General features: G+C 35.7%; 1 long non-coding RNA gene and 1 pseudogene across 1 annotated transcript in view; one reads left to right on the top strand and one right to left on the bottom strand.

Annotated features, from left to right (window-relative positions):
- The window catches only part of LOC145517994 (uncharacterized), an 84248-nt gene that overhangs the window by 33592 nt on the left and 27589 nt on the right, over nt 1–23067 (top strand). The window lies entirely within an intron of this gene.
- Nucleotides 16978–17109, bottom strand: LOC145519207 (U2 spliceosomal RNA; annotated as a pseudogene).

Here is a 23067-nt window from a genome sequence, read left to right as displayed (position 1 = left end):
TAACAGCTTCCAGTATTTAATCTCCATTGGTATGCTTTCTCTGGGCCCAACTGGTTAGACTTGGCTCATTTAATCAGAAAAAAATTGTCATTATTTTCTTCAAATTGTTGGGAAATTTAGGATTATTTCTGTAAGATGCTAACCAAGTAGTTGTTTTGATCCAGGAGTTCAAATAACTACTCAGTTGATAAGTCATGGATTAATGAGCATGCCGTACCCTTTCTTGCATATGTGCATGTGTGCATGTGTAATCATTCAGTTGTGTTCAACTCTTCACAACCCTGTGCACTGTAGCCCACCAGGCTTCTCTGTCCATGGGATTTTCCAGGCAAGAATACTGGAGTGGGTTGCCATTTCCTTCTCCAGGGAATCTTCCCAACCCAGGGATCGAACTCCCATCTCCTGTGTCTCCTGAATTGTCAGGCGGAATTTTTACCACTGAGCCACCTGGGAAACCCATCCTTTTCTTAACAGCTCTTTAAAAATTGTGCTATAATTTACATGTAACATTGTTAGTTTCAGATGTATGCAATAATGATTCCATATTTGTATATATTGTGGGGTGATCACCACAATAATCAAGCTAACAACAATTTTAAATTTTTTTAAGGATTCATACTGCCTCTAGGAAAATACTATGACTCTTTAGTAGAATGTACTCTTCTTTTCAGATCCTCAGTTTGCATGACTTTCCAGGCTCATCTCTCACTCTTTCCATCTCATGCTCAGTGGCCTAGTCACCCAGAGTGTGCTGTTTCCTAACCCTTTTATGCTATTTCAGGCTTCTACAGTGATGCCCATCCGTTGCCTCTGCCAATGTCTTCTCTGTTCATGTATATATTTTTAAGTCCCTCTATAAGCATCACTCCCTGTGGAAATCTTTACTTCACATCTGTAGGTAGATATATTTTCTTCCCCTTTTATGCTTTCAAGTATCTTGCTACCTACTGCTAATACTATGTGTGCTTGTGTGCTCAGTCATGTCTGACTCTTTGCGACCCTATAGACTGTAGCCTACCAGTCTCCTCTGTCCATAGCATTTTCCAGGCAAAAATACTGGACTGGATTGCCATTACCTCCTCCACTGCTAGTACTGTATTCATTACAAATTGTAGTAGTTATTGTATTTGCATACCTTTAATTAGACTACTGGACTATGAAGTCAGGAACTTTGTTTTATTTGTTTTACCTCAGTACCTCTGTTAGCAAATATATCCACAAACTATTCAGTAATTTTTATATCTGCTCCATTTGCTTAATCTATATTATTATCTATAACTTTCTCTTTATAAACATATGTATATTTATTTTTGGATTAAATTCAAAAAGTAAGTTTCAGATATCATTACACTTTACCTACAAATACTTCAATTGGCATTTCCTAGAAACAGGCTTTTCCCTAAAACACGTAATATCATATTACACCTAATAAAACAACATAATTTGCTAATATCATTTAACATCCAGTCCATTATAAAATTTTCTTCAATTCTTCCAAAAATGACTTGGGAGTTTTTCTTCAGCAAGTTTATTACCTAATTTTTGATCAGATGAATGAATCCTGAAACCAAATACTGGCACAGTTTGGATGTTTTTGTAGGAAGAGAAATATGGAATGTGTATCTGGTATTTGAAATTCTGTTTTTTGAAATGTCAGATTAAAGCTGATAGTTATGGTAATTGGCATGAAGCATGTAGGATTTAGATTATAATGGAAAGAGCTTAGTTAAAGTGGAGCAATATAGCTGCATTGGCACCCACTGCAGCAGTAGAAAAGCCTTTGAAAGCAGATTTAGAATGGCAGGAATCAATGCTGGTATAAGGCATCCAGCTATTGCGAAGACATGAGGGCAGTGGAAGGTCATCACGTATAGACATTAACTAGCTGTCATTCTTATTTAATGCAGTACCATAAAATTTCTTGGTTGTGTATAAATTGTGGCAGTACATGCAAATTCTCAGATCATTTTCTATGGTTAGCCCACTTAAAATTGCTTACTGCAGTCTACATTCTAGATCATTGTCATCTACTGATGACTAAAGAAAAATTGTTAAGAGATCCATCCATAAAGTGCTGTGTAGCATTTAAGGGAAGCTTTAGTCTTGTTCCCAGAATTTTCCATTCTAGCCCCTCTACAGCCTTTGCTATCATCAGCAGATGCTCTTTGTGATTTTTCCTTTGTTATTTTTCCTACTGCTCTGAGTCAAGGTGGAAATTGCTATCACATGGTAACCCTGCTAGAGGAAAGTACCTCATTAGCAATATTTTCCACAGACACCAAGGTAGAATAAAGGGGAATCAGAACACTATAGTACCAAAAGATCAGTAGCAAAACTGCATGATTTAAAAAATAAGAGTTTAGAATGTGGAAGCGTTAACCTTGGGGTGATGACTTTGGAAAAATCACCTCAGTTCTGTACCCTTCAGTTTCCTCATCTATAAAATTGAAATAAAATATATCTCCCAAATGCTTACAAGAAAGAAATCAAATGAGGCCTCTCTGAGTATTCTGTGAGCTAAAACAGCTTCTAATATATATAAAAATATTATTGATTTATTCCTAGGGACTTAGAGTCTTTTAAAATCTTGTCTATTATAGTGCTGAGGCACAAAAAGGCATCTAGATCCTTTCCTTTAAAAATATTTACACGAACCAAGCTAAGCAGCATCAGCAATTTTATTTTGGAAACTCTTTACAGGAGTTAAATAAGTGATGACATTTCTCCATATATTTTCTTGAATCATGGGCCTTGGGTATTCTAAAATATCAGAAAGGGCATTTGTTTTATTTTTAGCTGTCAGAGTATTGTGCTCAAAGAAAATCCATCTGTTTCAAATCAAAGCACATATTTGAAGGTGTTGGGAGAGAGGGCCCACAGCATTGCTTTTTTTATCCTGTGTGTCCAAATCTCTACTGAGAAGACTTCATAGGTAGCATTTCCTTGGATGCTTTCACAGAATGCAGGATTGTTTATTCGTTCCTATAATGGATTGGTTACTTACTGCTCTCCATTAAGAGCAGCATGAGTTCCAAAAAGAGAACCATTATGCAGCATTCTAAATTCCAAACCTGAATAAAACCCAATGTTATTAATTCAAAACACAGTTAAAGGCCTTCTGTAGGAAGAGAATTGGTAGAGATGCTGTGGAAAAACTGTAAGATAGAGAAGACACAGGCCCTGCCCTCAGGGAGTTTATAGTTTGAAGGGAAAGATCAGATAAATAGATAAATGTAAAACATGAACTATGGTGAGAGCTATATGCTGCTGCTGCTGCTAAGTCGCTTCAGTCGTGTCCGACTCTGTGCGACCCCATAGACGGCAGCCCACCAGGCTCCGCCGTCCCTGGGATTCTCCAGGCAGGAATACTGGAGTGGGTTGCCATTTCCTTCTCCAGTACATAAAGATGGTTTAAATCAAGTCCTTGCAAGGAGAAATTCTCAAAATTTTTATTTACTACATAGAATAATACTCTTTAGCTAGCTCTGATCCTCCCCTTACTGTCCTTCTAATATCAATTCTCTTGAAGAGACATGCTGTACAGAGAAAACCTGTCTCCTTTCCCTAACTAGATGCTCAAATCACTTGTGCTAGATTTTGGCATAGCAGATAAATTGGAGGCACAATGAAATGATTGCTGCACCAATTTACTTAAGAAAACTAGAGCTAAACTTACGGGAGAGAAATTCTGAGATTCACCATTTGTACTTTCTCAAATCTAAATATATTGATTTTATTTTTGATGCATATCTACCACTTTTATTATTTATTTAATTTTTGGCTGCACAGTCTTTGTTGCTGTGTGCAGGCTTTCTCTAGTTGCAGTGAATAGGAGGCTACTGTCTAGTTGCAGTGGGTGGGCTTCTCACTGCAGTGGCTTCTCTTGTTGCCAAACATGGGCTTTAGAGTGCTTGAACTTCGGTAGTTGTGGCTTGTGGGCTCCAGAGTGTGGTACACGGGCTTAGTTGCTGGACAACATGTAGAATCTTCCCGGACCAGGTATCGAACCCATGTCCCTTGCATTGGCAGGCAGATTATCAGAGAAGTCTGCTGAGATGCAAATTTAGAGCAGCATGACTGAAGTGGAGATTTCATGAGGATCCCAAACTAAAATCACTTGGTAGAAAGTTTGGACTAGTGTTTTATGCCTGACACAAGTTAAAAAAAATTCTTTTTAACATTTCAGTACTTGCAATATTTTATGAAGTGAGCAGTCTTCTTTCCCAAGGATCCAGAGAATGCAAAATAGGGCATAAACAGGAATTTTTTTTTTATAGGGTTAAGAATAAGAAGCAAGGATAAGAAAAATAAAAAAATGGATTAAGCACAGGGAAGCAAGTATAGAGCCAAGAGTTGGCTTGGTATTTGGGATTGGCTGATTGGATATACTGCATTTCTGATCAAATGGCTTTATAGGGATATCAAAGTTATCTAAGTTTTGGTGCTGACATGGCACCAAAGATGTGCCAAGATGGAGTGGCTCCATCTTGGACATAGAAATTTATTTCAACTCTGTGAAACTTACAATGGGATAGAATGGGAAAAACTAGAGATCTCTTCAAGAAAATAAGAGATACCAAGGGAACATTTCATGCAAAGATGGGTACAATAAAGGACAGAAATGGTATGGGCCTAACAGAGGCAGAAGATATTAAGAAGAGGGGGCAAGAATACACAGAAGAGCTATACAAAAAAGATCTTCATGATCCAGATAACTATGATAGTGTGATCACTCATCTAGAGCCAGACATCCTGGAATGCGAAGTCAAGTGGGCCTTAGGAAGCATCACTACAAACAAAGCTAGTGAAGGTGATGGAATTCCAGTTGAGCTATTTCAAATCCTAAAAATTTATGTTGTGAAAGTGCTGCACTCAATATGCCAGCAAATTTGGAAAACTTAGCAGTGGCCACAGGACTGGAAAAAGTCAGTTTTCATTCCAATCCCAAAGAAAAGCAATGCCAAAGCATGCTCAAACTACTGCACAATTGCACTCATCTCACATGCTAGCAAAGTAATGCTCAAAATTCTCCAAGCTTCAACAGTATGTGAACCTTGAAATTCCAGATGTTCATGCTGGATTTGTAAAGGGAGAGGAACTAGAGATCAAATTGCCAACGTCCGTTGGATCATCGAAAAAGCGAGAGAATACCAGAAAAACATCTACTTCTGCTTTATTGGTTCCGCCAAAGCCTTTGACTGTGTGAATAACAACCAATTGTGGAAAATTCTGAAAGAGATTAGGATACCAGAACACCTTACCTGCCTCCTGAGAAATCTGTATCCAGGTCAGGAAGCAACAGTTAGAACTGGGCATGAAACAATGGACTGGTTAAGGAGTACGTCAAGGCTGTTTATTGTGACCCTGCTTATTTAACTTAAATGCAGAGTACGTCATGTGAAATGCCTGGCTGGATGAAGCACAAGCTGGAGTCAAGATTACCAGGAGAAATATCAATAACCTCAGATACACAGATGATACCACCTTTATGGCAGAAAGCAAAGAAGAACTAAAGAGCCTCTTGATGAAAGTGAAAGAGGAAAGTGAAAAAGTTGTCTTAAAATTCAACATTCAAAAAACGAAGATCTTGGCATCCAGTCCCATCACTTCATGGCAAATAGTTGGGGAAACAATCAAAACAGTGACAGACTTTATATTTTTGGGCTCCAGAATCACTGCAGATGATGACTGCAGCCATGAAATTAAAAGACACTTGCTCCTTGGAAGAAAAGTTATGACTAACCTAGACAGCATATTAAAAAGCAGAGACATTACTTTGCCTACAAAGGTCCATCTAGTCAGTGATGGTTTTTCCAGTAGTCATAAATGGATGTGAGAGTTGGACTATAAAGAAAGCTGAGCACCAAAGAATTGATGCTTTTGAACTGTGGTGTTGGAGAAGACACTTGCAAGTCCCTTGGACTGCAAGTAGATCCAACCAGTCCATCCTAAAGGAGATCAGTCCTGAATATTCATTGGAAAAGAGCCTCCAACAGAGACAACCAATATGTTTCAGAATAATGTTTAAGACCAACTTTCAACAGAAATTCTTTGTGGAAACAAGGAGAATGGAAGTGGGTTGATTATACCTGTTTGCTAAAGACATGTCAGATTTATATGTGTTGTCCTGTCATAATTATTAATAGCATGGTCTTTTGTTCCCCAAAATAGTTTAGATGATTAATCATATGATCACTGTCATTAGACTCCCTAGTTCTCTCATTTGGAGATGCTTTCTCTCTGGTACCCTTCCCAGCCTCCTCTTTTGTCCCCAGATTCCAATTTCTGTCTCCAAAGCTGAGTGAGACAATCACTCTGTTGTCCATCACTGAGCATAGAGTACCACTAGTCATGGACCACACTGTGGGGCTCACTTCATTTTTTATCTCTTTACTACCTGTTGCCCAATATCTGAAAATCTGCATCCACTGTAGTGTTAGTTTGTTATTAGTTCTATTCCATCATGACATTATGTCTGTGAGGTTTCTCCATGTCATTGCATATGGCAGTAGTTCATTCTTTTTCTTTGTTTTTTAGAATGCCTTGAATAAACAATAAGCAACAATGTATTTATTTAACTTTTGATAGATATTTTGGTTATTCCAGCTTTTGTACTTATCTTTTGATGGACATGTATTTATTTCAATTGGATGTATGTCTTTATGATTGAGTTTTTGAGATATAGGTGTTGATTTTTTAAGATATTTAAGTAGTTTTCTGAAGTGGTTTTACCATTTTACTTTCTGCTATCAAAACATTTCAGTTACTCAAATTTTCATCAGCACTTGGTATTGTCAGTCTTTTAAATTTTAGCCATTTTGGTGAGATGTTGATATTTTACAATTTTTAATTCTGAACACTTTGTTGTTTATTTCACACCCAATATATTTAAATTAAAATAATATTTAAACCTCTATATTTTACACCTGTATCTTTAAATGAACATAAAGTCTACTGTAAAGTTAAAGAACTATTTCACAAAGTTTTTTTATATGTAAATAAAAGTTTAAAAATAAAAATATTTTATTTATTATATGTATTCTACTAAATGGTGGCATTAAGACTACATCATTTCTAAAATAATTAATTTTTAAGTTCTTTAAGTTTGTCTTAAATACTTTCACTATACTTTAAATTGATACATGGTATTTTTTAGATTTTTTTAGTCTTTCTGAACATTAAATTATCATATTTCAAAATGCTATGCCTACTAAATTCTTCAAATGAGAAGCAGAATTTACTGGTGAATGCTTTTCAATAATGTCATATGTTGTGTACCTGACACTTTAAATCCAGCACTGTACACATCTATGAATAAGGCATGGCACTTTTTTTTTTTAATAAATTTATTTATTTTAGTTGGGGGCTAATTACTTTACAATATTGTAGTAGTTTTTGCCATACATTGACATGAATCAGCCATGGGTTTACATGTGTTCTCCTTCCTGGACCCCCCTCCCACCTCCCTCCCCATCCCATCCCTTTGGGTCATCCCATTGCCCCAGCCCTGAGCATTTGTCTCATGCATCGAACATGGAATGGTGTTCTGTTTCACATATGATAATATGCATGTTTCAATGCTATTCTCCCAGAACGTCCCACCCTCACCTTCTCCCTCAGAGTCCATAAGACTGTTCTATGCATCTGTGTCTCTTATTCTGTCTCGCATATAGGGTTATCGTTACCATCTTTCAAATTCCATATATATGCATTAGTATACTGTATTGTTGTTTTTCTTTCTGGCTTACTTCACTCTGTATAATGGGCTCCAGTTTCATCCATCTCAATAGAACCGATTCAAATGTATTTTTTTAATGGCTGAGTAATATTCCATTGTGTATATGTACCACAGCTTCCTTATCCATTTGTCTGCTGATGGACATCTAGGTTGCTTCCATGTCCTGGCTATTGTAAACAGTACTGCGATGAACATTGGGGTACACGCATCTCTTTCAATTCTGGTTTCCTCGGTGTGTATGCCCAGCAGTGGGATTGCTGGGTCATATGGCAGTTCTATTCCCAGTTTTTTAAGGAATCTCCACACTGTTCTCCATAGTGGCTGTACTAGTTTGCATTCCCATCAACAGTGTAAGAGGGTTCCCTTTTCTCTACACCCTCTCCAGCATTTATTGCTTGTCGACTTTTGGGTAGCAGCCATTCTGACTGGTGTGAAATGGTACCTCATTGTGGTTTTGATTTGCATTTCTCTAATAATGAGTGATGTTGAGCATCTTTTCATGTGTTTGTTAGCCATCTGTATGTCTTCTTTGGAGAAATGTCTGTTTAGTTCTTTGGCCCATTTTTTGATTGGGTCGTTTATTTTTCTGGAATTGAGCTACAGGAGTTGCTTGTGTATTTTTGAGATTAATTGTTTGTCTGTTGCTTCATTTTCTATTATTTTCTCCCATTCTGAAGGCTGTCTTTTCACCTTGCTTATAGTTTGCTTTGTTGTGCAAAAGCTTTTAATTTTAATTAGGTCCCATTTGTTTATTTTTGCTTTTATTTCCACTATTCTGGGAGGTGGGTCATGGAGGATCCTGCTGTGATTTATGTCAGAGAGTGTTTTGCCTATGTTTTCCTCTAGGAGTTTTATAGTTTCTGGTCTTACATTTAGATCTTTAATCCATTTTGAATTTATTTTTGTGTATGGTGTTAGGAAGTGTTCTAGTTTCATTCTTTTACAAGTGGTTGACCAGTTTTCCCAGCACCACTTGTTAAAGAGATTGTCTTTTCTCCATTGTATATTCTTGCCTCCTTTGTCGAAGATAAGGTGTCCATAGGTGCTTGGGTTTATCTCTGGGCTTTCTATTTTGTTCCATTGATCTATATTTCTATCTTTGGGCATGGCGCATTTTTCAAGTGTGTTCTTCAAGTCATCTTTAGATGAATACAGCAGTGGTTGCAAATAACCACTTCCCAAATGTTTTTCAAAGAACATCTTATTTTAGATGATAACTTGGAAAAAAAAGCAAACCATAAAAAAGAAAAGCCAGACAGGTTTGTGATCAAATAATTTGAGGAAACAATTGCTATAAAATAAGATAGAATGTAATAAGAAATGCCAACTACTATGGATTTCAGAAAAAGGAAGAGTCCATGTTTATTTCAGGGGATCAGACCAGTTGGTGTATACATAATATAATGTAATAATTAGAAATTGGTCTAATTTTAGAGTCCTAGACTGGGGCTTACATGCTCATTTATGATTGAACATCTCTGGTGGGAATTTGGGCTCTTGGCATTCCTTGGCGCTTCAGTTAATTTATTGTAGCTACAGTATTTATTAGTACTGCCTAGATAATTTTTGTAAATTGGTGTATTATCAATCTGGTAGATTGTCTATCTCTTGACCTTTGGATTTTGTAGTTTTATGCTAAAATAAAATAATATTGTCAAAGTAACATGGAACTCTTTATAGTCCATTTATTTTACTGTATATATTTGATTTTTATTCAGTATTGAAAGTGTCTTTTCAGTTTAAATAGATTCTTATTTTAATTTCTCTAGATCAAATGATATTTATGAAATTTAAAAAATTGTGCCTGTATATTTTAAAAGAGCGTCAATAAATAAAATTAATTGTTGTATTATTATAAAGTTGAAATTTTCAACATATACCTGAAAATTAAAATGGACATGATTAGTTCTCAGGACGTGGGATTTACCAGGAAATTTTAATGGCTAAGATATTTTAATGAATCACTTCCTAAAGCTTTTTTTAAAAACTTAATTCAGTTTATATGACTACTCCTCCTAAAAGCTATCTGTCTAGTAAGTAGTGGATATTTACTATAATTTAGAAGTTGGTTAAATATCTCTTATTATTTTGGATTATTCTTTTCAATTTATATTACTTAGCCATTTTTAAATTTTACAAGATACACTTACATGTTGTATATTTTAAACACTGGATTTTCTAGAACTTTAATACAATTCTGTGATTGGTGGGACAGAAATAGCTTTTTATATGAACTATGAGTGGGGTTGACTCACACTAGTAATTGATTTACCAAAGTTTTCAAAGTCAATTAGTGTCAGTGATTACTATAACCTTGATATCTGGCCTCTATTTCAATTAGGTACTGCTGCTGCTGCTGCTGCTAAGTCGCTTCAGTTGTGTCTGACTCTGTGCGACCCCATAGACGGCAGCCCACCAGGCTCTGCCGTCCCTGGGATTCTCCAGGAAAGAACACTGGAATGGGTTGCCATTTTCTACTCCAATGCAGAAAAGTGAAAAGTGAAAGTGAAGTCGCTCAGTCATGTCCGACTCTTAGCGACCCCATGGACTGCAGCCTACCAGGCTCCTCTGTCCATGGGGTTTTCCAGGCAAGAGTACTGGAGTGGAGTGCCATTGCCTTCTCCGCAATTAGGTACTATGCCAGATTAAATGTTAGGGTTTTTTTATGAATACTTAATAGAAGCAATATTCAAATAAACATCTTATTCAAGAGAAGCTTAATGACTTCTTAAAAATTGAATTTGGTTGTAAATGATTTTAGTTTAAAAGCTCACTGGGGATTAATTCATAGCAAAGCTGTTTTCCCAGTGCATATATTTTGCAGTAAATTCACAAGCTCAGTATACTAAAAATGTGCTTATTTTCCAATCTGTTTTTATTTAATTAGCTGTATAGTTTTAATTACTTCTCAGCAAAGAATTTTACTTCTCACTATTAAACTCTCAAAAAAAGTTTGAAATAAAATGAGACTAGAAAGACTCATTTCTTAACTTGGGCGAGAACAACAGCCTCATTCTTTAATCTCACCACACTTATACTTGAGCCAGTGACAACTACTACTATAGCAATGACTCTAAGATTTCATCATGTTCTTTGTTAAATATAGAGATTCCAATCTGAAGTGGGGGGGAGCTCTCAGTTTTTTTTCAGGGCCTGCATCTTTTCTATCTCATCTGTGCTTTATTTAGCTGTTTACTCTGAAACTTTCCTTTGTCTTTTTCCTTTCTCTGATACCCCTTCCTCCAAACAGAGAACATTTTTCTCAGGGTTGCCTATAGATTTCTAGGTAGATTTGTTACTGAGTTTAAGATCTTATTACTTACCACACTACAGGTCAATCAATCAATCAAGAGACAAGTTGTTGGGTCAAGGAATGGCAAATTTATTTGGAAAGTAGCAGACTTAGAAGATGGTGGGCTAGTGTCGCAGAGAATCACGTTACCTGAATTAGATTAGTCACTAATAACTATTATTTGAACTTCAGTGTTTTATAAAAAAAGGTTCTATCCCATGTCAAAGTTACTTTTTGAAGTAAACATTTAAATTTAGAAAGCTTTAGATTTACATAAAAGATTCAGTTAGTACAGAGTTGCTGTATACCCCATATGCAGTATCTCCTATTATTAATACCTTCCATTAGTATTGTGTATGTGTCATACAGTTAATGAACCAATATCAACACATTATCATTAACCAATGATCATGTATAAAACTGCTCTAAACATTTGCTGTAGATTTCTATGTGGATGTACATGGGTAAGTCATTTGGGTAAATATCTAATGGAATTTTGTCGTCCAAATAGCAACCCACTCCAGTGTTCTTTCCTGGAGAATCCCAGGGACGGCGGAGCCTGGTGGGCTGCCGTCTATGGAGTCGCACAGAGTCGGACACGACTGAAGTGACTTAGCAGCAGCAGCATGATAAGACCACTGTTAGTTTTGTAAGAAACTTGCAAACTGCCATCTAGAGTGGTTGTACCATTTGTGTTCCCATAAGCAATGAAGGAGAGTTTCTGTTGCTGCATATCCTTGCCAGCAGTTGGCTTTGTCTGGTTTTGGAATTTAGCCATTTTAATAAGTGTGTGATAGTATCTCATTGTTGCTTTAAGTTGAATTTCCTTAAGGAGAAAAGTTGTGAAACATCTTTTCATATGCTTATTTGCCATTTGTTTATCTTCTTTGGTGAGATACCTCCTTAGATTTTTTGCTTAATTTTAACCACGTTGTTCATTTTCTTATTGCTGAGTTTTAAGAGTTCTTTGCATGTTTTGGATAAGTCCTTTGTCACATATGTTTTGCAAATATTGCCTCCTAGTCCATAATTTGTCTTGTCATTTCATTCTCTTAAGAATGACTTTTGCAGAGCAAAAGGTTTTAATTTTAGTTAAGTCTAACTTACCTTTTTTATTTCATGGATCATTTTGATATTATACCTAAAAACTCATCTCAAAACTCAAATTTACATAATTTGACTCCTACATTTTCTTCTAGAAATTTTGTAATTTTACATTTTACATTAGGTCTGTTACCCACTCTGAGTGGTGTATGTGTGTGTCTAAGATATGAGATCTCCATCTAGGTACCTTTTTTCACTTTTGCATATGGACATCGATAGTTTTAGCATCATTTATTGAAAAGATCATGCTTACTTCATTCATTCAATTGCCTTTGCACCTTTGTTAAAAAATCAGATGTTGATTTCTGGACTCTGCTCTGTTCATGTTTCAATTTCAAGAATACCTATGCCTACTTTATATATAACTGAAAACTGAGAAATGGGAGAACAAGATCATAAAACACAAGGACAAATCTCTGTTGGAAAAAATCAAGGAACTTCAAATATTTTTATTCTATGTATTTTCTTCTTAGCTTCATAAAAACTGCACACCTAAAACATGTGTATTACTAAGCACATGAGTATCTCACATGAGGAAAACCTCTTTTCTGTAGGAATCCTAGGACTTGGCATTCCTAGTGAATGTACATCCAATTCCTTTAATTTTGACTGCATGTCTGCTTTCTTTTCCTAGAAATCAGATACTATTAGTTTAGGGTCAGTGGGACCTCCCCAGCTAGTTACCACTCTCTTTTACTCCTTACTTCCTTTTCCTAATTAATCTTACAGTTTTTTCAATAGCTATTTGGAAATTTGTTTTGAAGACTAGTCCAGTTTGTTTCCTTTGTAGATATTTTCTAATGTATCCTCTGTGTATTAGTTGGTCTTGCTCAGAACTCCATTCTTTACTCCCTTCCCATTTTACCCTATTTTATTTAACTTGGCTCACCATTTTACACTCTGGCATAAACTTCCACTTATACTGATAACTCTCAGTACTACCTTTTTATTTAGTTTTATTTCCTTGTGTCCACCTGTTTACAAAGATTCACTCTGAAGAGACAGCTTTGATTTACCATATTGAAAACAAAACTCATGTTTCTCCAAACTAGTTTCTCTACCTGCTTATCCCCTTTAGTTCTTGGTGTCAAAATTTAAAAAAAAATCTTAAGACTCGGCATCATTCCTCCTTCTTATACCCAATATCTCATTGTTTTCTAAGACCATTTGTTAATACTTCTTGACATGACTTGACCCTTTTTCCACTCTGATATCCACAGCTGCCACAAACACTCCACTCTCACACAACCTACTTATCTCTTCCCTGTGTTCTGTTAATCTTCAGATCCCCAGACAAAAGCATGGGGCTAAAGCAGAGTAGGTCATGCTATTTCATGTCCTCTTGCTTTCATATGTAGATGTCCATCCCTATTGTGATCCTCCTGAAGAACCCAAAATTGTCTTTAAGCTCAGTCAAATTTCTTCTGATCTTTCAGGGCAAAGTTTCGTGGCTTTTCCTTTCACTAACTTGTGGAACCTTAAAGACTAGCTATTATTCTATCTGGCTGTGTCCAAGGGCATGCAGGAAACCGGGTACTTAGGACATATTTAAAAAGTGTTTAATAAATGGGTAAATAAATAAAATATAGATAAACAAAAATACTCATTCTTCCTGGGAAGAATAGCATTTAGTATAGTCCAGATACTTAATCTTTGTTGTACTCTCTCTTTTTTAGTCATTAAGGCACATGTTTTATGACATTTATCCTTTTTTTTGATATACCATGTATACTTTTGTATATGCCTGCTCAGTCACTCAGTCACGTCCGACTCTTTGTGACCGCATGGACTGTAGCCCTCCAGGCTCCTCTGTTCATGGGGATTCTCCAGGCAAGAATATTAGAGTGGGTTGCCATGCCCTCCTCCGGGGGATCTTCCTGACCCAGGGATCGAACTGGTGTCTCTTGCATCTCCTGCATTGGCAGGCAGATTCTTTATCACTATGCCACCTGGAAAACCCATACAGTTGATCTTAATTAATAACAACCTTGTTGGTTAAATGAATAAAATAGAGCCCAGTGTCTTTTTCAATCCCATCTGTCTGGTTTAGTTTGTCTCAAATGATACACATCTATATATTTTTTTTGTACAATATGTAAGCACTGTACAATTCACAGTTTTCCTTTCAGGATAATGGTTTAGCTTGTATATTCTCTCTCTCTGTTTTGATCTAGCACATAAATAGTACTAGCACAAGAGCATGTATATGTGCATGTTTGTATCTGTTTTATTAATATGTTTTCCTCATTATTTTCTTTCATTATCTTTAATTTACTGTATTTCTCAGAGATATTTAAATATTATATGAACATTTCCTTTACATTCATCACTTGGTAGAAGGTTCTAATGTATTAATTAGATAGAATCTCCTCTATTAATGAATATTTAGATTGTTTTCAACTTTTTTCAGTTGAACAAGCAATGCTACATTAGGCATATTTTTTATACTTTTGGAGAATTTACTGATAATGGAATTGTTCTATCAAAGGTTATGCATATTTGTTTTAATAAATATTATCAAATTGTTCTCCAAAAACAAACAAAAAAAGCCTTACTAGCTCCTGATCTGTTGCAAGCAGAGGCTCTTATGCAGTATTCTAATATGTGTCCTTGTGCTGTGGAAAACAGAGACAGAAATGTATGTAGTTCAATTTGCATTTGCTTGATTTATTCAACACCACTTTCTTGCAATTTTGGCTATTAGGATATTTTTGTGAGGGTTTCCCTGGTGGCTTATCTATGATAATCATAATGTATTTTCTATTGGGCCATTTATTTTATATGTTATTTTATTTTACAATAGTTTTAAAGTGTAAATAGTCAAATATTGCAACCATTTTCCACTTAGGCGTTCTGAATTACATTTAGAGATATCCACAGAAGGGGAGAGATTAAGTCCTCTACAAAAATTTTAATTTGAATATAACCTTGTTCTTATAGGACTTGCCATTTTATCAGTTTTTAACTACTTCATTCTAACAAATTAATTTATGAGATAAATGAGAAATTATTATCACTCATAATTTACATATGTGGACTGTGACTGCAGCCATGAAATTAAAAGACGCTATCTCCTTGGAAGACAAACTATGACAAACCTAGACAGCATATTCAAAAGCAGAGACATTACTTTGCCAACAAAGGTCCGTCTAGTCAAAGCTTTGGTTTTCCCAGTAGTCATGTATGGATGTGAGAGTTAGACTCTAAGGAAAGCTGAGTGCCAAAGAATTGATGCTTTTGAACTGTGGTGTTGGAGAAGACTCTTGAGAGTCCCTTGGACTGCAAAGAGATCCAACCAGTCCATCCTAAAGGAGATCACTCCTGGGTGTCACTGGAAGGACTGATGTTGAAGCTGAAACTCCAATACTTTGGCCACCTCATGCGAAGAGCTGTCTCATTTGAAAAGACCCTGATGCTGGGACAGATTTAAGGCAGGAGGAGAAGGGGATGACAGAGGATGAGATAGTAGGATAGCATCACTGACTCAATGGAGATGAGTTTGAGCAAGATCCAGGAGTTGGTGATGGACAGGCAGTCCTGGCATGCTGCAGTCCATGGGGTCACAAAGAATCGGACATGACTTGAGCAATTGAACTGAACTGAACTGGTGGCTCAGAGGGTAAAGAATCCGGCTGCAATGCAGGAGACCTGGGTTCGATCCCTGGGTTAGGAAGATCCCATGGAGGAAAGCATGGCAACTCACTCCAGTATTCTTGCCTGGAGAATCCCCATGAACAGATGAGCCTGGTGGGCTACAGTCCATGGGGTCCAAAGAGTCGGACATGACTGGGTGACTAAACACACACACATGAAGCAAACTTGTTTCTGTTATTCCTTTGAGCAAGAATTTTTAGAATCTTTATTGTCAGGTGCTGAGAAAATTGAAGTCTGAGAGACTGAAGTAGAGTTCTGTATTGAAACTAGTTGATAAACCAGTGGGGACAACCTTTGACATATACTGACCATGGTCAAAGACTATATACTTCAGTCAACAGGGGTAGAAGTTCAAGTCTGTTTTATTTCAAATTTAAATAACTAAATGAGCAAGGACTATTTGGTCATTTTTATTGTACCTGTGTATGTATCTAGGATTAATTTTTGGTACATTTGCAACTTTGCAGAATTAAACTTCATTAATTTTATTTCTGCAAACTTCTTAGAGATAATGTGTACTGCCTTTTAAGAAAAATGAAGTGGGTTGGCAGAATTTTGAAATTATTCTCATACTTGCATGTCCTTAGAAGTAGGAACAGTAGTGGCTGTTTCAGGAGAATAAAATGTAGGTGGAATGTTTCATTTTCTAAGGGTCTGTGTTATGAAGTAATAGTCTTGGGTATTAGCATTTGAATATATACTTAAAATGCTACAATACTACTCCCTTTTTGGAACATGTCTGACTCATTTTGCTGGATTACTGATTCCAGATTCCAAGATGAAATCAGGTGTTATAATGCACATGAAAGCATTTAGAAAAATATATTGCATGCATTAAAAAGGCAGTATACATTACTGTTGATCTAACTTTGAATATACATATATGTGTGTGTGTATATATATATATCTTCAAATATATAATTTGATGCATGGACAGAAAGTCCTAGGAGGGTTAGGTTTTTAAAAGAAATTGTTTGTTATTTTGTTTAAAAGAAATTGTTTATTTCTCTGGCATATGATTTAAGATAGTTGGTTTCTCAACACAATTCAACATTTTTACCTACACCATAAAAGCTTTCAATGTGATAGATGCCCTATTATATTTGTGTGATAAAGAAATTCAAATAAAGAACTTTCATTGAAATATACCTGCAATTATAGTTTCTTCAATTTCTTCAGTTCTCTTCAAGAGGATTATGCTACTTCAGTATTTTCGTTTTTATCTTTTGTGATACAAATGAAGAAAGAACCAAAGCTCTAATAAAAAACACAAAATACGATGATACTACACTTGATCTTAGCCAAAAGGCCAAGAAGCAATAAAATACGATGATAAAAAATACAAATTTCTTTTTCTTGAAGGCCCATTTGCCTTGAGCAAAAAATAATGCTTTTCTTAATCCAATAAATCCTAGTGCAGACACCTGGGGGCAGTGCACCCTCACTGTCTACAATTCAGATTCAAGAAAGGACTTCTTGCCATTAAAAAGATGTGTAGACTGCCTAGAATAGAAACTCCTGGCCGTCATCTTTCTTTTAGAGGGACCATCAGTTCACACACTTTACACAACAGCAGCAATAGTCGACTCCTCTTCATTTTGGCAATGGTTTCCTATGAAATTAAAGAATGGTTAATTTTTTCCCTGTCTAGACATCTCTTCTTGTTGTCTATATTACCTATATAATGATTTTGTCATCAAAGTAACAATTCATCATTATGCGGTATTTTGGTAGATGTGGCATTTGTAACTGTTAGTGAACTGAAATCTTTACTGATTAATTTTCATGCTCCTGGTATAGCTTACACTCATATTAGAACTATATGCATGTGTGTATTTAATAAATCATATAACATCACTCTGAGACAGTTTTCTTTGTTCCTAATATCATGTCCACACCTTTACCCAATATTTCTTATCTTGACTTATGGGATTCAAAATGATTGAGGCCAGATTGTTAAATCCATTAGCAGAAATACACCTATAATCCTCTTATTCCACTTGACCTGATTCAGCATCATCCCCATGAAGGAAAGAGATTTGGATTTGGCATGAACTATTCTAAGACTTGGAAAAATGTACCATGATAATCAGAAAAGGGAATTTTATTTGATTTTATTTAATTTAATTTAATTTTATTTTATTTAATTTTTTTCCAGCTTTACTGAGGTATTATTGACAAGTAAAATTATAAAACATTTATATTATACAATGTGATAATTTTATATATGTGTTTTTAAGTGATTCCTACAGTCAAGGTATTAGTGGTTAACACAACCATTCGCTGGAGTCACCATACTATACAAGAGATCCTTAGAACTTACTCATCTTGTAACTGAAAGTCTGTACCATTTAATCAACCTCACTCCATTTCTTCTACCTCTCTCACCATTATACTTCTGGCTCAACTTTTTTTTAAAAATATTCTACATATAAGTGATAACAGAGTATTTGTCTTCTTTTGTACAAAATTTCGGCTGAGCTGGGTCTTCACTGCCGCCTGTGGGTTCTTTGATGTGGTGTGTGAGCTTCTCTGGTTGTGGCTCAAGGGCTTAGTTGCCCCAAGGCATGTGGGATCTTAATTCTCTGACCAGGGATCAAAGCTGGGTCCCCTGCATTAGGAGGCAGATTCTTAACCACTATACCACCAGCAAAGTCCTAGTATGTGTCTTTTCCTGTCTTATCTTACTTAGCATAATGTCCTCCGGGTTCACCTATTTGCAAAAATGATAGGATTTCCTTCTTTTTTAAGGATGAACAATGTTCGTGTGTGTGTCTGTGTGTGCATATCTCATTTTCCCATTCATCTGTCAGCAGACACTTAGGTTGTTCCATATCTTGACCGTTTTAAATAATGTTGCAGCAAACATGGGAATACAGGTATTTCTTCAATGCAGTGATTTCATTTACTGTAGCTATACACCCAGAAGTGAGATTGCTAATAGCTCTATTTTTAATTTTTTTGAGGAAACTCCACACTATTTTCCATAATTGATATACCAGTGTACATTCCCACTAATAGCATACAAGGGTTCTCTTTTTCTACATTCTTTCCAACATCTATTATCTCTGTCTTTTTGATAATAGGCATTCTAACAGGTTTGAGGTGGTGTTTCATTGTGGTTTTGATTTGTGGTTCTCAGATGACTAGTAATGCTGAGCACCTTTTCATATACCAATTGGCCATTTGTATATCTTCTTTGGAAAATGTCAGAACCTGACATGTTTTAATTAGGTTAAATTCAGGGCCTTTGCTATTATTTAATTAGGTTGTCTTTTTTTTTTTTTTTTGCTGTTTACTTTATGAATTTTTAATTTAGTTTAGATATTAACCCCTTTTCACATAGATGACTTGCAAATATTTTCTCCGTTTTGTATACTGTTTTGTTATTTTGTTGATTTTTGTTTGTTTTTTGCTGGGAAGACATTTTTAAATTTGGTTTAGTCCCACTAAATGATTTTTCTTTTGTTGTCTTTGTTTTGGTATCAAATCCAAAAAACTTCTTGCCAAAACCTAATGTCAAGGAATTTTCCCCCTATATTTACTTCTAGAAGTTTTATGGTTTCAGGCCTACATTTAAGTCATTAATCTATTTTGAGTTGACATTTGTATATGTATGTGAGATAGGTGTCTAGTTTCTTTTTTTTGCACGTGGCTATACAGTTTTCCCAACTCCATTTGTTCATTTATTAAGTTTTCCAGTTATTAAAGAGACTATCATTTCTTCATTGTATATTCTTGGGACCTTTGTAGAAAATTCCTTGACCAAATATTCATGGGTTTATTTCTCGGTGTTTATTCTGTTTCATTGATCTATATGCCTTTTTATGACATAACCATAGTGCTTTGATTACTACAACTTTTTAATAGAGTTTGAAATCAGGAAGTGTGATGCTTCCAGGTTTGTTCTCTTGTTCAATAAACTTAATAGATTACATTAACAAAAGAAATGATAAAAGTCATATACTCATCTAAAGAGATGTAGAAAAAGCATTTGACAAAATTCAACACCCTTTAGTGAAAAAAACCCAACAAATTAGGTGTAGATAGAATGTAACTGAACATAATAAAGGCTATCTATGGCAAGCCCACAGCTAGGATCATACTCAATGGTGAAAAACTAAAAGCTTTTCTTCTAAGATCAGGAGCAAAACAGGATGCCTACTCTCACCGTTTCCATTCAATGTAGTACTGGAAGTTCTAGCTAAAGTAATAAGGCAAGAAAAAGAAACAAAAGCTTTCAAAGTAGAAAGGAAGAAGTAAAACTGTCTCTTTTTCTAGATGATTTGATCTTTTATATAGAAAACCCCAAAGACACTACCAAAAACTATTAGAACTGACAAACAAGTTCAGTAAAGTTTCAAGATACAAGCACCATACAGAAACCAGTTGTGCTTCTATATATTAACAATGATCTATCCAAAAAAGAAATTAAGTAAACTATTCCATTTATGAAAGCATCAAAAAGAATGAAATACTTAGAAAAGAATTTAACCAAGAAGGTGAAAGTTCTGTACACTGAAAAGTATAAAACACTGAGGAAGTAAATTGAAGAAGACATAGATAAATGGAAAATATATCCCATGTTCATAGATTGGAAGGGTTAAAATGTCCATAATACCCAAAGTAATCTACAAATTCAATGCAATCTTGGTCAAAATTCCAGTGACATTTTGCATAAAATAGAAAAAATGCTAAAATTTGCTTGGAATCACAAAATACCCTGAATAGTTAAAGAAATCTTAAGAGAAAAGGGGATTCTAAATACTTTTTCAAACATGTTTCACTATTGTATCTTTCAGCTTATTTAAAATATTTTGTAAATAAATAATGCTTCCAATAAAATAGTATCAGCATTATTTTTCATATGGTTATGGCTACTTAACATATTTTCCAGCTGCGTTTCAGAAAATAGATTCTAGTAGTCCATTGAAACAATGTTGTCTTTGATATGTAGAGAAGAGTCAAAACTACTTGCAGTATATCTGATTGGTTTCCATGTCTCTTGGGTTGCTGAGAACATAATGCATATCTTATCTTAGTGCTGAAATATGGTGTCCATTGTTGTTGTTCAGTCACTAAGTTGTATCTGACTTCTTTGTGACTCGATGGACTGTAGCTTGCCAGGCTCCTCTTTCCTCCATTATCTCCCAGAATTTGCTCAAATTTATGTCTGTTGAGTTGGTGATGCTCTATAACCATCTCATCCTCTGACAGCCCCTTCTTCTTTTGCCTTCAATCTTTCCCAGCATCAGGGTCTTTACCAATGAGTTAGCTCTTCACATCAGGTGGCCAAAGTATTGGAGCTTCAGCTTCAGCATCAGTCCTTCCAGTGAATATTCAGGGTTGGTTTCATCTGGGATTGACTGCTTTGATCTCCTTCCTGTCCAAGGGACTCTCAAGAGTCTTTTCCAGTACCACAATTTGAAAGCATTGATTTGTTGGTGCTGAGCTTTCTTTGTGGTTCAACTCTCATATCCATACATGATTACTGGAAAAAGCATAGCTTTGACTATATGGACATTTGTTTGCAAAGTGATGTCTCTGCTTTTTAATAATACACTGTCTAGGTTTGTCACATTGTTGCTTCCAAGGGTCAGATGTCTTTTAATTTCATGTCACTGTCCACAGTGATTTTGGAGCTCAAGATAATAAAATCTGTCACGGTTTCCACTTTTCCCCCATCTATTTGCCATGAAGTTATGGGACTCATGATCTTTGTGTTTTGAATGTTGAGTTTTAAGCCAGCTTTTTCACTCTCCTCTTTAACTCTTTTCAAGAGCCTCTTTAGTTCCTCTTTACTTTCTGCCATTAAAGTGGTATTATTTGCATATCTGAGGTTGTTTATATTTCCCCCAGCAATCTTGATTTTAGCTTGTACTTCATCCAGCTTGGCATTTCGCATGATGTACTCTTCACAGAAGTAAAATATGCAGGTTGACAATATAAAGCCTTGAAGTACTCCTTTCCCAATTTGGAACCAGTCCGTTGTTCCATGTCTGGTTCTAACTGTTGCATCTTGACCTGCCTACCGATTTCTCAGGAGGTAGGTAAAGTGGTTTGGTATTCCTGTCTCTTTAAGAATTTTCTACAGTTTATTGTGACTCACACAGCCAAACCCTTTAGCATAGTCAAGGAAGCAGAGAGAGATTTTTTTCTGGAATTCCCTTGCTTGTTTGTTGACAGTTTGATCTCTGGTTCCTCTGCCTTTTCTAAATCGAGCTTGTATACCTGGAAGTTCTTGGTTCACATACTGCTGAAATCTATCTTGAAGGATTTTGAGCATTACCTTCATACCACGTGAAATGAGCACAATTGTACCATAGTGTGAATATTCTTTGGCATTGTGTTTCTTTGAGACTGGAAAGAAAACTGGTCTTTTCTAGGTCACTACTGAGTTTTCCAAATTTGCTGACATATTGAGTGCAGCACTTTAACAGCATCGTCTTTTAGGATTTTAAATAGCTCAACTGGAATTACATGTATATAATGCATTGTCTTTAAAATTGTAAAGTGACTCTGTATATTCTAAATATTGGTTTATATAATTTCTCACCTTGGACAACTGAAGAATCCCCACACTAACCTAAGTTAGAAAGAACAGATGGCGATTTTCTAAATTTTATTTTGTACTTTTTAAACATTTGCCTGTACTTACCTAAGAGGGAGCAAGTTTTTATCTATCTAGGCAGATAAGATGGACAGTTGTAATTGTCTGATAAAGTAAGCATTGACCACCCTAACCCTCTTAGAGTTGCAGACATGCAGGTTTTGTGGCCTGATTTGACTGAGATATAATTATCTGAGTTGATGTGATTCAGTTAATAAATGCTTACATTTGTGCTTCACTCTGCACTTTCAGACTGGCCAAGTGAAAGAACTGAAATAGTGCTGAGAGGGCCTCTCCCTTAGGATTTGCCTACCTAACCTCTTAGGTAACTTATCTTTTTCTGAACTTTTGAAAGGGAATTGCCTGCTTTTCAAATACTTCTTCTTTTTTTTTTCCACTTAAAGAGACATGCTAAAAGTTCAGTTGGAAATTCAGCTATGGTCCCTAGGCATGTGATACCTCTGTGGGGCTGCTGGTCCTTAGAGACTAGATTTTCAGCTTTGTGAGCCCAGAAATTCAATCCCACCATTAAACACAGACTTGATCTGACTCAGGGGAACTGACTCATGCTAATGAAACTTGTAAGAGACCCATGATAAGCCAGAAGGCTAGTTCTATAATTCATAATTAGAAATAAATCTGCCAAGAGGAAGGAAATACAGCTAGTCA

This window comes from Giraffa tippelskirchi, chromosome 8, assembly GCF_054371585.1.
Source record: "Giraffa tippelskirchi isolate mGirTip1 chromosome 8, T2T-mGirTip1v1.2.pri, whole genome shotgun sequence".
NCBI classification, from domain to species: domain Eukaryota; kingdom Metazoa; phylum Chordata; class Mammalia; order Artiodactyla; family Giraffidae; genus Giraffa; species Giraffa tippelskirchi.
The sequence above is the reverse complement of the archived record's forward strand: the minus strand, read 5'-3'. Positions and strand labels throughout refer to the sequence as shown.